The 13,545-nt window shown below is 40.3% G+C and overlaps 1 pseudogene; it reads left to right on the top strand.

Moving 5' to 3' along the window:
* The first annotated feature begins 11,437 nt into the window (after nt 1–11,437).
* LOC112822596 (60 kDa heat shock protein, mitochondrial pseudogene) lies at nt 11,438–13,293 on the top strand (annotated as a pseudogene).
* Nucleotides 13,294–13,545: the final 252 nt, after the last annotated feature.

Raw genomic sequence — 13,545 nt, 5'->3', positions numbered from 1 at the left:
CGTTTGTATGATTTTGTATCAAGCAGACACTGAGGGACAAACAACCACAGACTCTGCTGGAACCAGAATGGATTCTGGTTCCAGTGGCAGAGACGCTCAGCATCCAGGCCCCTGTTCAGCTCAGGGTTTGTGCTCAGCTCCCCCTGCAGTCCCCGTCACTGTGTCACTCAAGGCACAGTAGTACACAGCTGAATCTGATGCTTGCACTGAGCCTTTCTCCAAGTGGAAGGATTTGGAATCTCTGCCATAGGTGGCTTCAAATCCTTTCTTGCTTCCCTTCTCCTTGTCCCTCGAGGCTTTCAGGAGGAGTTCTGGACCTTCTCCTGGATACTGGACATACCAGAAAAGAGTGGGTGTTGTGTAACTTCTCGTTGTGTAAGTACAGTTTATAGTCAGGGAAGCCTTCTCTGAGAGGGTCACTGGGCCTTCCATCTGGGTCACTGAATCTCCATGGGTTTGTCCTGAGGAAAAAGAAAAGAGACTTTGTCACCTTGAGCATAAAGCTCTTGGATAAATTATAGTTAAAAGTTTTGCCGACACAATGCAAGAAAGAATCCAAATTTTAAGAGGCATTTTACTTACCAAGCATCAAGAGAACCACAGTCACAAAGCCTGGAGAACACTTCATCTCTGGAGTGTCACCTAAATAATGCTCTTCAATCTTACCATGAAGAAAGGTTGGAGTGACAGAGAAATGATCAGTGCAAACCCACATTCCACACAGGAAATGTGATTGTGGTAGGAAGCTGCACCCCCTGGTGGACAGGGACTGAAATGGGTGCATGTTGGCCAGAGGACTCCCAAAGTTAGCCATCTGTGTCATCCCTGACTTCGTGAGGCACATGTCAGTCTTCAGGTGGCCCTTGGAACTCTGAACAACAGCAGTCCTGACCTTTCAGGTCTATTTTGTTCTTAAGACTCTACCTGATATGGAAGTTCTTTAACACAGCTTCACATGGCATCTCTGTAGCTGAGAAGATACACATTTTCTTGAGCATTTTAAGACAGTTTTTTTATTTTATTTTATTATGTTATGTTAATCACCACACAGTACATCATTTGTTTTTGATGTGACCATTTTTTATATTTTCATATATCCATTCAGAGCCAGCCAATAATCCAATAGAATGTCAGAAAAGGGTTTTAAGTTGAAATCAGAGGAAGTAATAAGAAGTCATGTCATTATTCTTCACTTTTCAGCCCTGCATCCCCCATGTGGAACAGGGACTGTCATTCATTACACACTCACTACATATTTTCTAAATTAAACAAAAATAATGAATAAACAGCCTTTGAGGAATCACTACTACTAGAATACAATATTTCCTCAGTCCTAAATTATACCAATTGTAAGGAAAGCAATATTTTTAATAAAATCTTTCTTAGGAGGAAAAATGTCACATTATCTTGTCAATATTCAAATATCTTGCATTTCAAAATCATTTAAAAAGTGAAAAATATGAATCCTAACCAGAAAAAATCATAATCACAGTTATCTAATCCCTATAGAAATTATCTGAGATCAATACCTTATTCCACCATTTCAATGACTCCAAGATAACATAACTAGTATATATGAATCAGGCAACAAGTACTAATCATATACTTAGTGGTTATCTAGCCTCAAGGATGCTTTTCACTGCTGTCGTGTGTATCATTATGTTGCCATACTTTAATCAAATAATTTTCCTCCACAGGGTAGAGAACCCTGAAGATGTGGATTTGCATCAAATGCCTGGAGCATGATTTAGATTCTCTTCTTCCCAGCTTTTGAAATTGTTAAAGACATAACAGCTTACAGTCACACAATAGCTGATAGTAAAACCAATGTGCCAGTGATTTAAAATTACAGATTCTATGATCCCACCACTAACTCCAGGAATATTTTGCAGGATTGACACCCTCAAGTTTGTGATTTTTGAAGCTCCCCACCATGGTTTTGTGAGATTTCATTTGTGATTACTGCCCTCCAGCCAAGATGGTCATCAAAGATCAGGGGAAAAGGTCTGGAGTCAGCATGGGAAAATGTCCCTGTGACTATACAAATTTTAAAAAACTAGTCTTTTTCTACAATGCACCAAAGACAAAAACAAGCACTTCCTTAGCTCCCATTTTATGACCATTTGTTTTATAAAACAAAATAAAACAAAAAACTTCTGAGGATTATCAGGATAAAGTTCTGGAGAGGGACACATCTTCTGTAAATCCCTGTAAACATTTATCTCTAGACACATAGATGGAAGCTTAGCTCAAGCTGTTTCTTGGAAGTGACTCTCCACAGATTCAGATCAACGAACTTCAGGAGTCCACAGCCAACATGGGAACAGTTTCCCAGATGCAGAGTGAAGTAAGAAACTCAGGCCTGGAAATTTTTGGGTTCACGTATCCCTTCCCTTCTCCTCCACCTTCCAAATCACCTGGTCAGAACATGCCTCAAAACTACACTAGAAAGGAGTTTGGGACAAGCAGCTACAAACTTCTATTCTGATATACAGGAAGAAAGCCAAATAGGTTGGGGTGATGCTGGGCTGAAAATAAACAGTATAGTACATGGATGCGGAAAGTCATTATCTACACTAAAAAAAAACAAAAACAAAAAGAAAATAGTTTTAAGCCAATGAGAACCTAGAGGAAATGCAATCAGGGGTTTCAAAATAAGTGATGTGGCACAAAGAATTCTATTTTACACGCTACTATCCCTCCTTCCCACAACACCCACAAGACACTGACCATCTCCCTTGTTTTAGATCATAGAGCAGGCACATTCCCCCAGGGGCTCTCCCTACCTAGGCACATGGAAGTCATGACCACCTTCAGAAGCCTGGAGAGCAACATGTTTGAGTTCTCCCTCTAGATAGAAAATGTCTTCTTCTTCTTCTTCTTCTTCAATATCAGGGCTCGGTACTATGAGGGGAGCCTGACAGGGTGAGGGAAGGATTGTTGGGTATGTGCCCCTGAGGCCCCAGAAGAGGAAAGAGGGGTTTCCTGGTATAGCAAGTTGTGCGGGTCATGTCATAATTCTCTATGTCCCAGTGAGAGTCTCACTACCCCACATCCTTTTGCATTCAAGAACCCTTAACTTGGAAACAATTACATCTGAAAATGAATGAGCTTGGTGTACTAATAACAGCATTTTACTTACTACATGGATTGAAGCCCTCGCCTATCAGAAAACCACACCAATCACAAAAGTTAAAAATCAATTGGATCTTGGGGTACTGGATGGCTCATTTGATTAAGCGTCTGCCTTTGGCTCAGGTCATGATCTCAGGGTCCTGAGGTTGAGCCCTGCATTGGGCTCTCTGCTCAGCGGGGAGCCTGCTTCTCCCTCTCCCTCTGCTGCTCCCCCTGCTTGTGCTCTCTTTTGCTCTCACGCTCGCTCTCGCTCTCTCTCCTGCTCTTTGTCAAATAAATAAATAAAATCTTTAAAAAAATAATCAACAGGATTTTGTGTTTACTACCTGTGCCATTTCAATTAATCTCCATATAGTGGAACAAATCTCTCTGGGACAGTTAGGTAAAGTTAACCCTCACATAGAAACTTCACTTCTCCTATCAGCCCCATCCCCAGTCCTCTCTTATAGTGGAAACAACAGATGGAATATGAAAACTGAAATGAGTTACTGTGGCAGATACCCTTGGACTACTGTGGCTTAGTACATGTTAGCCTTAGCTGCATCCTTCCCTCATAAAGTGCTGTGCCGTCTTACCATAAACTGTTCACTGTAGCCCACGTAACTCAGAATGTCCCAACCCAACTCTTCACAAACTGAACCGGAGAAATAAACCCTTGACACTCTTCCTTTCATCCCAGGCACAGATTGCTCTACTGGCTTTTCATTTAATCAGCTCTAAACAAAATCCCAGAGAAAGAATGATATTGAGAGGGTGAAATGATCTTATTAGGCACTTTTTATTACCATTTCAGCAGATAAACTACCAGAAATGGATCCTTGGTTACATGTGTACCAACTAGTATGGCATCACGCATGCTTCATTGACAGGAATGGGAAATGTTGCTCATATTAGAGATCTTTCTTTTATTTTTTTAAATCTAGTCTCCATACCCAGTGTGGAACCTAACACAAGGCTTGAACTCCCCACCCTGAGATCAAGACCTAAGCTGAGATCAAGAAGAGGCGTACCCGCCACCCAGGTGCCCCTCATGTTAGAGATCTTAAACTGAGGTTCTCAAGAGAATCAGCAGAAGCAGAAAGTTCACAGAAGTGAGTGCTGACCCAAGAAATGTGAAACAAACATTAAGTTTGCACGAAGTAGATAGCTTCATCCAAGGCCATTAGAAGAGATATCTCCAGATGTTTGGCAACACTGATTATCATACCCTTCTGTAGATTCTTTTGTTTCTTTGTCCTTTTAGAAATATATTCCCCCTTTAATAATAAATGTTACGTATTTCTGAATTACCTGACTTTGTTCTTTTACTAATAAAATGACTTGAGTATAACCTTTATTTGAGACAATAACTATCCTAATGCTATAGTTCACTTCTACTAAGCCATTGGTAGTGCAACAAAGGTAAAACATTATTGGATATGTTATTTTGTGTCAACTCCTGGAAAAGCCAAATAATAACCATACCCCAGTTAGAACGACTAAAGAGAATTTTGATCAATAAAATTTGTCTTAAAATGTTAGAAAAACTTAGAATAGAGTTGCTATACCTAGACTTACATGAAGAACATGTCTCAACCTGAATATATGAGTTAGTCCAACACTCCACTGAACCGCTCCATTATTGATTGCTATAGTGTGTCTTTTCTAGAACTATAAATTAAATCTTTAAAGGAATCCAAACACTTGAAATGGTAGCTTATTTCTATAAAATAACTTAAAAGTTCATTGGGGCACCTGGGTGGCTCAGTCAGTTAGGCGTCTGCCTTCGGCTCAGGTCATGATTCCAGGGTCCTGGGATTGAGCCCTGCATTGGGCTCCCTGCTCTGTGGGAAGCCCACTTCTCCCTCTCCCACTCCCCCTGCTTGTGTTCCCTCTCTCACTGTGTCTCTATCTGTCAAATAAATAAATAAAATCTTTAAAAAAATAACTTAAAAGTTCAAAAAATCAGGAATAAGAAACACTGAGAGTGACGGCACAGGCAGAGGTCATGCATGTGCCCATGGCACGTGCTTCCTCTCACTAAGACGCAGAGTGATTAAGTATTGTGTTCCATTCATATGACATGGTTAAAAGATAAAAATATGAAAGAACAAGCAAGGTGTATAAAAAGTTATGGGTGGGAGAAAGTGTGATTACAAAGTTATAGAACAAGGGATTTGTGCGGAGCAATGAAGTTGCTCTGTATCATGATCGTATCATGGTTATATGAATCTATACTATATATTAAAATTCAATATTCACAGATATACACCAAAATAGTCCATTTTTCTATATAGTTTCTTTAATAAAAATTTCAAACACTGAGAAAATAAAATAATTGTGGTTTCTATTTTCATGAATTGACTCTGCCTAATATATATATTATTTTCTCAGTTTGAAAAAGAAAGCACCACCCTGCCAACTGTGATAGGCAAAATGGTAGCAAAAAAAAAAAAAAATCAGGTGAAAAATGGAGGGAAAAAAACAAAAATAATTAAAAATATGATTAAGTTAAGGATCCTCAGATGGGTAGATAATCCTGGATAATATGGGTCCAAACGCAATCACATGTACACTTTTAAGACAGAAGTAGAGGGACGTTTGATGACAGGAAAAAAGAGAAATCAGTGAAACCATGGAAGCAGAGATTGGGTGATGTGGTCACAAGCCAAAAAATGCCAACAGCCACCACAGCCAGAAGAGGCAAGAAACAGTTTCTCCCCAGAGCCTCTGGAAGGGGTATAGCCCAGTTGACATCATGATATCAGTCCTGTGAAAATAATTTCAACTTCTGGCCTTCAGAACAATGGCAGAAAGAATTTCTGTCGCTTTAAGCCACCAACCATGTGATAAATTGCCCAGAGACAGTAGAAATAAATCCACTAACCACGATAAAATTTTAAAGCCCGAATGTGTCTACATCTAAGTTATGTATTGACTCTGCACATTCTGACTAGAGCATTATCTTTTCTTCTGTTGAATACATTCCCACCTAAGTATGATAAAGCAGTTAACAGTAACTGTACCCTCTTTCTCTTCTAACTTGGTTTAAGAAGAAATAAAATAGTAAAATATAAGCCATGCTTCCCTCTGACTTCATTATCAGGCTTGGAGGAAATGGACCAATCAACAGCCACCTTGCTTCTACTAGACATGAGCTAGTGGTGTAATCAAATAATCAAATAATCAAAGCTGATTGAAGTGTTGGGCTACGATACTGACCTTTCTTATTCAGATATTTTCAACGTATTTTAACCTAATGACTTTCCCTAGGAGAACAAACCAGTTAGCTCATAACTGACAACCATAACTCAGCCAAGAGGGATCATTCTCATCATACCAAATCACCAGTTATATCCATCCTTAGGAAAAATATGAGATATCTAGAAAATAGCCTACCCCTGAGCAGGGGTGGGAGAATTAGGGAATTAATTATTTTTGCAAATTCTTTCCTTACATTAATTTTATCTTCAACACTAAAAGAATTACTTTTTAAAAACTGCAAAAGTAATATTTAATTCAGTCAAAACATGAAGATAAGACAGGAAAATTTGTAGCAAGCTATTTCTACAACAAATATTAATCTCAATGCCTTCTGCAGTCCACTAGTAAGACTTGAGGTGCATGATAAATGTGTATAAAAATTTTCCCACATATGCCAGGAAGAAATATTTCAATAATAAGTAACAATAAAAATTAAATGGCTAGAAATAAGATTATTTACCTTAAAATAATTGAGCTCTATTGCAAAAGACATAGATAAACCGAAGGAAATACTATGTTCTTCAATAACCAAATACAGACTTTTAGGATTTTATTCATTGCAAGTTAACTTATAAATTTAATTTAATCACAAAGCCTAAATAAAAATTTTAAATACATAGTAGAATTCACCTTTTCCTTCTTTCTTTAATAAATAGCTACTGATGATCAATTATGTAAAAAATTTTGTGCTATATAATAATGATTGAAAGATACAACTTTCCCTTCTAAATTATAAGAGTAAATGTGAACACACACTAACAAAATTTGAAAAGAGTCTAATCCTCAACTCATATTCTTGAAGAAATCACTTCTTTTAATTTCCCTCAAATACACAAATAATATATACCATCCCTGGGGTCTAAAGAAAATTCCAATTCACATATTCTCAACAAGAAAATAATCAGAATGCATAGAAAAGTTTGTCAAATTTTGCCAGAAATATAGAAGAGGAAGAGAATTTAAAACATAATTGTGATTTCTGAAAGTCTCTCACAGAGCTATTAAAAAGCAGGTGTTGGAAGAGGAGACTTAAAATTGAGAATACTCAATTCATGATATAACATTAAGTGGAAAAAAATCAGAATCCTACTTACATTAGATTTTAAGAAGAGAGTAAACCAAACATTAGTAATAAATTATCTGGGTACAGAATTATCAATTTCACTATTTGTATTTTACATATTTTCTATATTTAGCATGTAATGTTTTATAACAAACAAAAAGTAACATTTGCAACATTTGAAAGACAAGAGTTAAAAGTCTATCCATAATAGGACGTGCTAATTTATTAAAAATTGTTTGTATGACAGGGTTCTGAATAGCAAATGTAATCATCTTTAAAACCCGAATTTCAAAATAAAACATTACTAACTGCCTTCAAGAATCCATTAAGCAACAGTCATCTAACAAAATGTTCTAACTCTGTCCAAGTCATCATGAGCTTAATCTTCCTCTTACATGCTTTTAATGTCTAACACATTAGCTTCCACTTGCAGACAAACAACAGGACAAATGCAAACTTGAAGGTCTGTGTCAGAGGACAAGGGGGCTGCCCCACACCCAGGTTTGAGTGCAGGCAGCAGGTGCCTGGGAAGCAATGTGTGCTTGCTGCGCAGAAGTACACAGCTGAGTCTTCAGGCTGGGTGTCTGCGATGTGCAGGGAGAGATGTTTGGCCGTCTTATTCAATAAAACAGTGAGTCTTTGGTCTTCTTTTGTGGCCATGGTTGAACGAATGTCTATAAGGAGCTGGGGACCTTTCCTGAGTTCTTGCTTATACCAAGGGAAGTAATTTGAGGCACTGTCTGAATAACTGCAATTGATAACAGAGCTGCTTCCCTGCTGGACGCTCAGGGTAGAAGGATGTTGCTCCACCTTCTCTCCTTGGCTGAACCCTGTGCTGAAAGAAAAGGTCAGAAAAAGGAGAAGAGATTCCAGGTTATTCTGCTTCAGAATTCTCTTCTTCTACACTAATTGAAGGAAACCTGAGTAAAACCAGTCTTGACTTCTGAAGAATACCCACTAATACACTGTTTCCCATAAACGCTCAACTCACAGTTCAGCTGCAGCCATGAGAATATGATTAAAGCTCCCGTGGCTGTCTTCATGGTTCCTCCCAATTAAGATCACTTTGAGAATTGCAGCCTCCAGCCAGCTCAGCTCCTTCTCTTGTCAGGCGGTCCCTTCTTTCCTCTAGCAGAGTACTTTCCCACATTGTCTACCAGCCAATAAAAAAAAAGACTCTACTTCTGCCATAGCCTAGTCAATCAGATGCACTAAAATGAACCCTCCACGTGTTCTGCATCAGCACAGGTGCACTGCCTTCTTGTGGTCACATCTCTACTGAACTCACTGGGGAAATGTTCCTCTCTTAGCCTATGTCTCTGAGGGACTCAGATGAATCAAGGCAGCGATAGTCAAGCAAATTATATCTTAGATCAGGGATCAAGTGCACAGTAAGAATGTAAAAATTAGATTTATACCTCTGCACACTACTGAGTCACGATTAAGTTCAAAAGAGGTAGACCCTGTTGCTGTTTTATTGGTGATGGGCCTGGTTTACATGTTTTAAAATCAGGAAGGAATCAGGGCACCTGGGTGGTTCAGTTGGTTAAGTGTCTGACTCTTGATTTCGGCTCAGGTCATGATCTCCATATTGTGAGATTGAGCCCCAAGTCCAGCTCTGCATTGGGCGTGGAGCCTGCTGAAGATTCTGTCTCTCCCTCTCTGTCTGTCCCTCCTCTTCCCTGCTTGTGCTCTCCTGTGTTAACAAATAAATAAATATTATGAAGGAATAATGATTCACTCTCCTAAACAAAGAAAATGGAAAACCTTCCCTTTCTGCCAAATCTACCATCCTTATTTGTCTGTTATGGAGAAAAACTCTAAAAGGGACATGGAAGCCAAAGATTAGATATTTTCAATGCCTCTGATCTCAGACTCTGTGCCTCTAAGCTGGTCTCACCTGTGATCTTGCAATTTCCACAGAATTGACAGCACCAACAGTCAAAATGTGGATTCTTCCCTCAGTTAAGATGACAGTCATAAAAATCTCAATGATAAAGGAGCGGCGGGGGGGGGGGAGTTCCATGAGTTATGAAACAGTTTGACCCATAGACTTGATTGATTTGTGATGAGAAATCTGGCATGCTATTCTTATTGCTACATGGATTATATACTAGAAAGCACTGGGGGAAGGAGTAGAAAATCTCAGAATACATCGGGCTTCAGGTTCAAAAAATGTAGCCATATATAAATTTATTCTACAGATGCTTTTATTTTCTGGTGTCAAAAGGAATGCCAGGTCCTAAATGCAGTAACTGACTCAAATTCTTAGTGGAATTTCCTCAAAAGTGTAAAGCAACTTTCTGAGCATAGAGCTACCTTGGCCATTGTTGGTTCACATTCCATACTCTGTCATTTTTCTCCCAAACTCCACTACCATGTCCTTTCCCCAAGACACTGATAAAGTTCCTCAGTCCTATAGATTTCCAGAATTATCCCTTTCTGCCAAAAACCCTTTCTCAACTACTTTAGTAACTGGATATTTTCCAATTACATCTGTAAGGGAAAAAATCTAGGAAAACCTAAATATTGCCAATCAAGACTACCTTACCTCCCTAAGTGGAAGTCTTTTTCCTATGATTTATACTCACTGGTCCTCTGGAGTTGTGCATATTAAATACAATCCTCATCCACATTTTACACCATTGAAAATTTAGGGACAACTATGAGAAGAATCAAAATCAACATATAAATTTGTCTGTGAATATATGATGTGTTTTTACATATGTAAAATTTCTCCATTCTAAGAATCTTCCTCTAGAGGCGGAGCAAGATGGCGGAGGAGTAGGAGACCTAAATTTCGTCTGGGCTCAGGAATTCAGCTGAATAGGGATCAAACCATTCTGAACACCTACAAATTCAACAGGAGATCGAAGAAAAGAATAGCAGCAACTCTCTGAACAGAAAAGCGACCACTTTCTGGAAGGTAGGATGTGCGGAGAAGTGAATCTGAGGCAATATTCGGGAGGATAGACAGCGGGGGAGGGGACCTCCATCAGCCGCTACTGGCAGGTGATAGAGCCGCGGAGCACAAAATCGGAACTTCTAGAAGTCGTCTCCGCTGAGGGACGTCGCTCCAGTGGCTAAGCGGGGGTGGAACCCTCTCTGGGACAATGTGGTCCCAGGACCCTCGGGGTCACAGAAAGACCGGGGGTGCCTGAGTGCGGCAGAGCTCCCAGGTATCGGAGCGGGGAAGCCGGCTGCAGAGACGGAGCCGAGGCGTGGGCTCTCAGCTCGGGGTTGCCATAAACTGTGATTGGTGACACAGTCGGGCCACTGCTCCTCCAGCAGGGACCCAACAAGCGGCAGATCCAGGGAAACTCCCCTTCCTCCCCCGGGAGGAGCGGCGTGGGAGCGCACCACAGGGATCTGCTGGGTTTGGATACCACACCGAGTCGGGTGCCAGAGATAGAAACGCTCGGTCACAGGCGGCGTGAGCACGGAGTGCGGCTGGAGACCAGGGAGATAGGAGTGATTGACTGCTTTTCTCTGGGGGCTCACTGAGGAGTGGGGCCCCAAGTTCTCAGCTCCTCCAGGACAGAGATTGGGAGGCTGCCATTTTCACTCTCGACCTCCAAAGCTGTACCAAGAGCTTGCAGGGAACAAAAGCTCCCGAGAGCAAACCCGAGCAGATTACTCAGCCCAGACCGGCAAGGGCGGGGCAATTCCGCCTCAGGCAAAGACATTTGGGAACCACGGCAACAGGCCCCTCCCCCGATCAGCAAGAACAGCCAGCCAAGACCAAATTTACCGTTCAATGAGAACGGCAGAACTCCAGCACTAGGGGAATACTGCACATAGAATTCATGGCTTTTTTCCCATGATGCTTTAGTCTTTCAAAGTTAATTTTTTTAATTTTCTTCTTTTTCTATTTTTTTTTAATTTTTCTTTTTCCCTTTTTCAACCAACATCTTGTCAATCCCTTTTTTAAAAAATCTTTTTTACTGCTCACTCGCCTCCAATGGCCTGCCTCACGGTCCGCACGCTCTGCCGCTGCCCCACAGAAATGCTTCGATTACCCTCAGTCCTTCGCCAAATTAGGCCAGTGTCCAGAGCACTGGTTCCTCATCTCACTCAGGCCTATGCCAAAGATGTAAAATTTGGTGCGGATGCCCGAGCCTTAATGCTTCAAGGTGTAGACCTTTTAGCCGATGCTGTAACCATTACTATGGGGCCAAAGGGAAGAACAGTGATTTTTGAACAGAGTTGGGGAAGTCCCAAAGTAACAAAAGATGGTGTGACCGTAGCAAAGTCAATTGACTTAAAAGATAAATATAAAAATATTGGCGCTAAACTTGTTCAAGATGTCGCCAATAACACAAATGAAGTGGCTGTGGATGGCACCACGACTGCTATTGTCTTGGCACGCTCTATTGCCAAGGAGGGCTTCGAGAAGATTAGCAAAGGTGCTAATCCTGTGGAAATCAGAAGAGGTGTGATCTTAACTGTTGATGCTGTAATTGCTGAACTTAAGAAGCAGTCTAAACCCGTGACAACCCCTGAAGAAATTGCTCAGGTTGCTACGATTTCTGCAAATGGAGACAAAGATATTGGCAAAATCATTTCCGATGCAATGAAAAAGGTTGGAAGAAAGGGTGTCATCACAGTAAAGGATGGAAAAACACTAAATGATGAATTAGAAATTATTGAAGGCATGAAGTTTGATCGAGGTTATATTTCTCCATATTTTATTAATACATCAAAAGGTGAGAAATGTGAATTCCAAGATGCCTATGTTCTATTGAGTGAAAAGAAAATTTCTAGTGTCCAGTCCATTGTACCCGCTCTTGAAAATGCCAATGCTCACGGTAAGCCCTTGGTCATAATTGCTGAAGATGTTGATGGAGAAGCTCTGAGTACACTCGTTTTGAATAGGCTAAAAGTTGGTCTTCAGGTTGTGGCAGTCAAAGCTCCAGGTTTTGGTGACAATAGAAAGAACCAGCTTAAAGACATGGCTATTGCTACTGGTGGTGCAGTGTTTGGGGAAGAAGGATTGACTCTAAATCTTGAAGATATTCAGCCTCACGACTTAGGAAAAGTTGGAGAGGTCATTGTGACCAAAGATGATGCCATGCTCTTAAAAGGAAAAGGTGACAAGGCTCAAATTGAAAAACGTATTCAAAAAATCATTGAGCAGTTAGATATCACAACTAGTGAATAAGAAAAGGAAAAGCTGAATGAACATCTGGCAAAACTCTCAGATGGAGTAGCTGTGTTGAAGGTTGGTGGGACAACTGATGTTGAAGTGAATGAAAAGAAAGACCGAGTTACAGATGCATTCAATGCTATGCGTGCCGCTGTTGAAGAAGGCATTGTTCTGGGAGGGGACTGTGCCCTGCTCTGCTGCATTCCAGCCCTGGACTCAATAACTCCAGCTAATGAAGAGCAAAAAATTGGTATAGAAATTATTAAGAGAGCACTCAAAATTCCTGCAATGACTATTGCTAAGAATGCAGGTGTTGAAGGATCACTGATAGTTGAGAAAATTATGCAGAGTTCCTCAGAAGTTGGTTATGACGCTATGCTGGGAGATTTTGTGAATATGGTGGAAAAAGGAATCATTAATCCAACTAAGATTGTAAGAACTGCTTTATTGGATGCTGCTGGAGTGGCCTTTCTGTTAACTACCGCAGAAGTTGTAGTCACTGAAATTCCTAAAGAAGAGAAGGACCCAGCAATGGGTGGAATGGGTGGTATGGGAGGTGACATGGGAGGCGGCATGTTCTGATTCCTAGAATAGTGCTTTACCATTATTAATGAACTGTGAGAGGAGGCTCAAGGCTCTGCTCCTCAACCATAACTTCAGAGAAGTCAGTTGAAGGAAATGACTGAAGAAAAGGCTGGCTGATGTTTAAGAAAATACTATAAGAAAAAACTATAACCATCAGTTACTGGTTTCAGTTGACAACATATAATGGGTTACTGCTGTCATTGTCCATGCCTACAGATAATTTATTTTGTATTTTTGAATAAAAAGACATTTGTACATTCCCAATAACTGAGTGCAAGAGCCATGTACCAATGTACTGTTTTCAACTTAAATCACTGAGGCATTTTTACTACTATTCTGTTAAAGTCAGGATTTTAGTGTTTGCCATCACCAG

Source organism: Callorhinus ursinus, unplaced genomic scaffold (genome assembly GCF_003265705.2).
Source record: "Callorhinus ursinus isolate GAN/ISIS: 27379988/994484 unplaced genomic scaffold, GSC_fseal_2.0 scaffold8, whole genome shotgun sequence".
Lineage (NCBI taxonomy): Eukaryota > Metazoa > Chordata > Mammalia > Carnivora > Otariidae > Callorhinus > Callorhinus ursinus.
The sequence above is the reverse complement of the archived record's forward strand: the minus strand, read 5'-3'. Positions and strand labels throughout refer to the sequence as shown.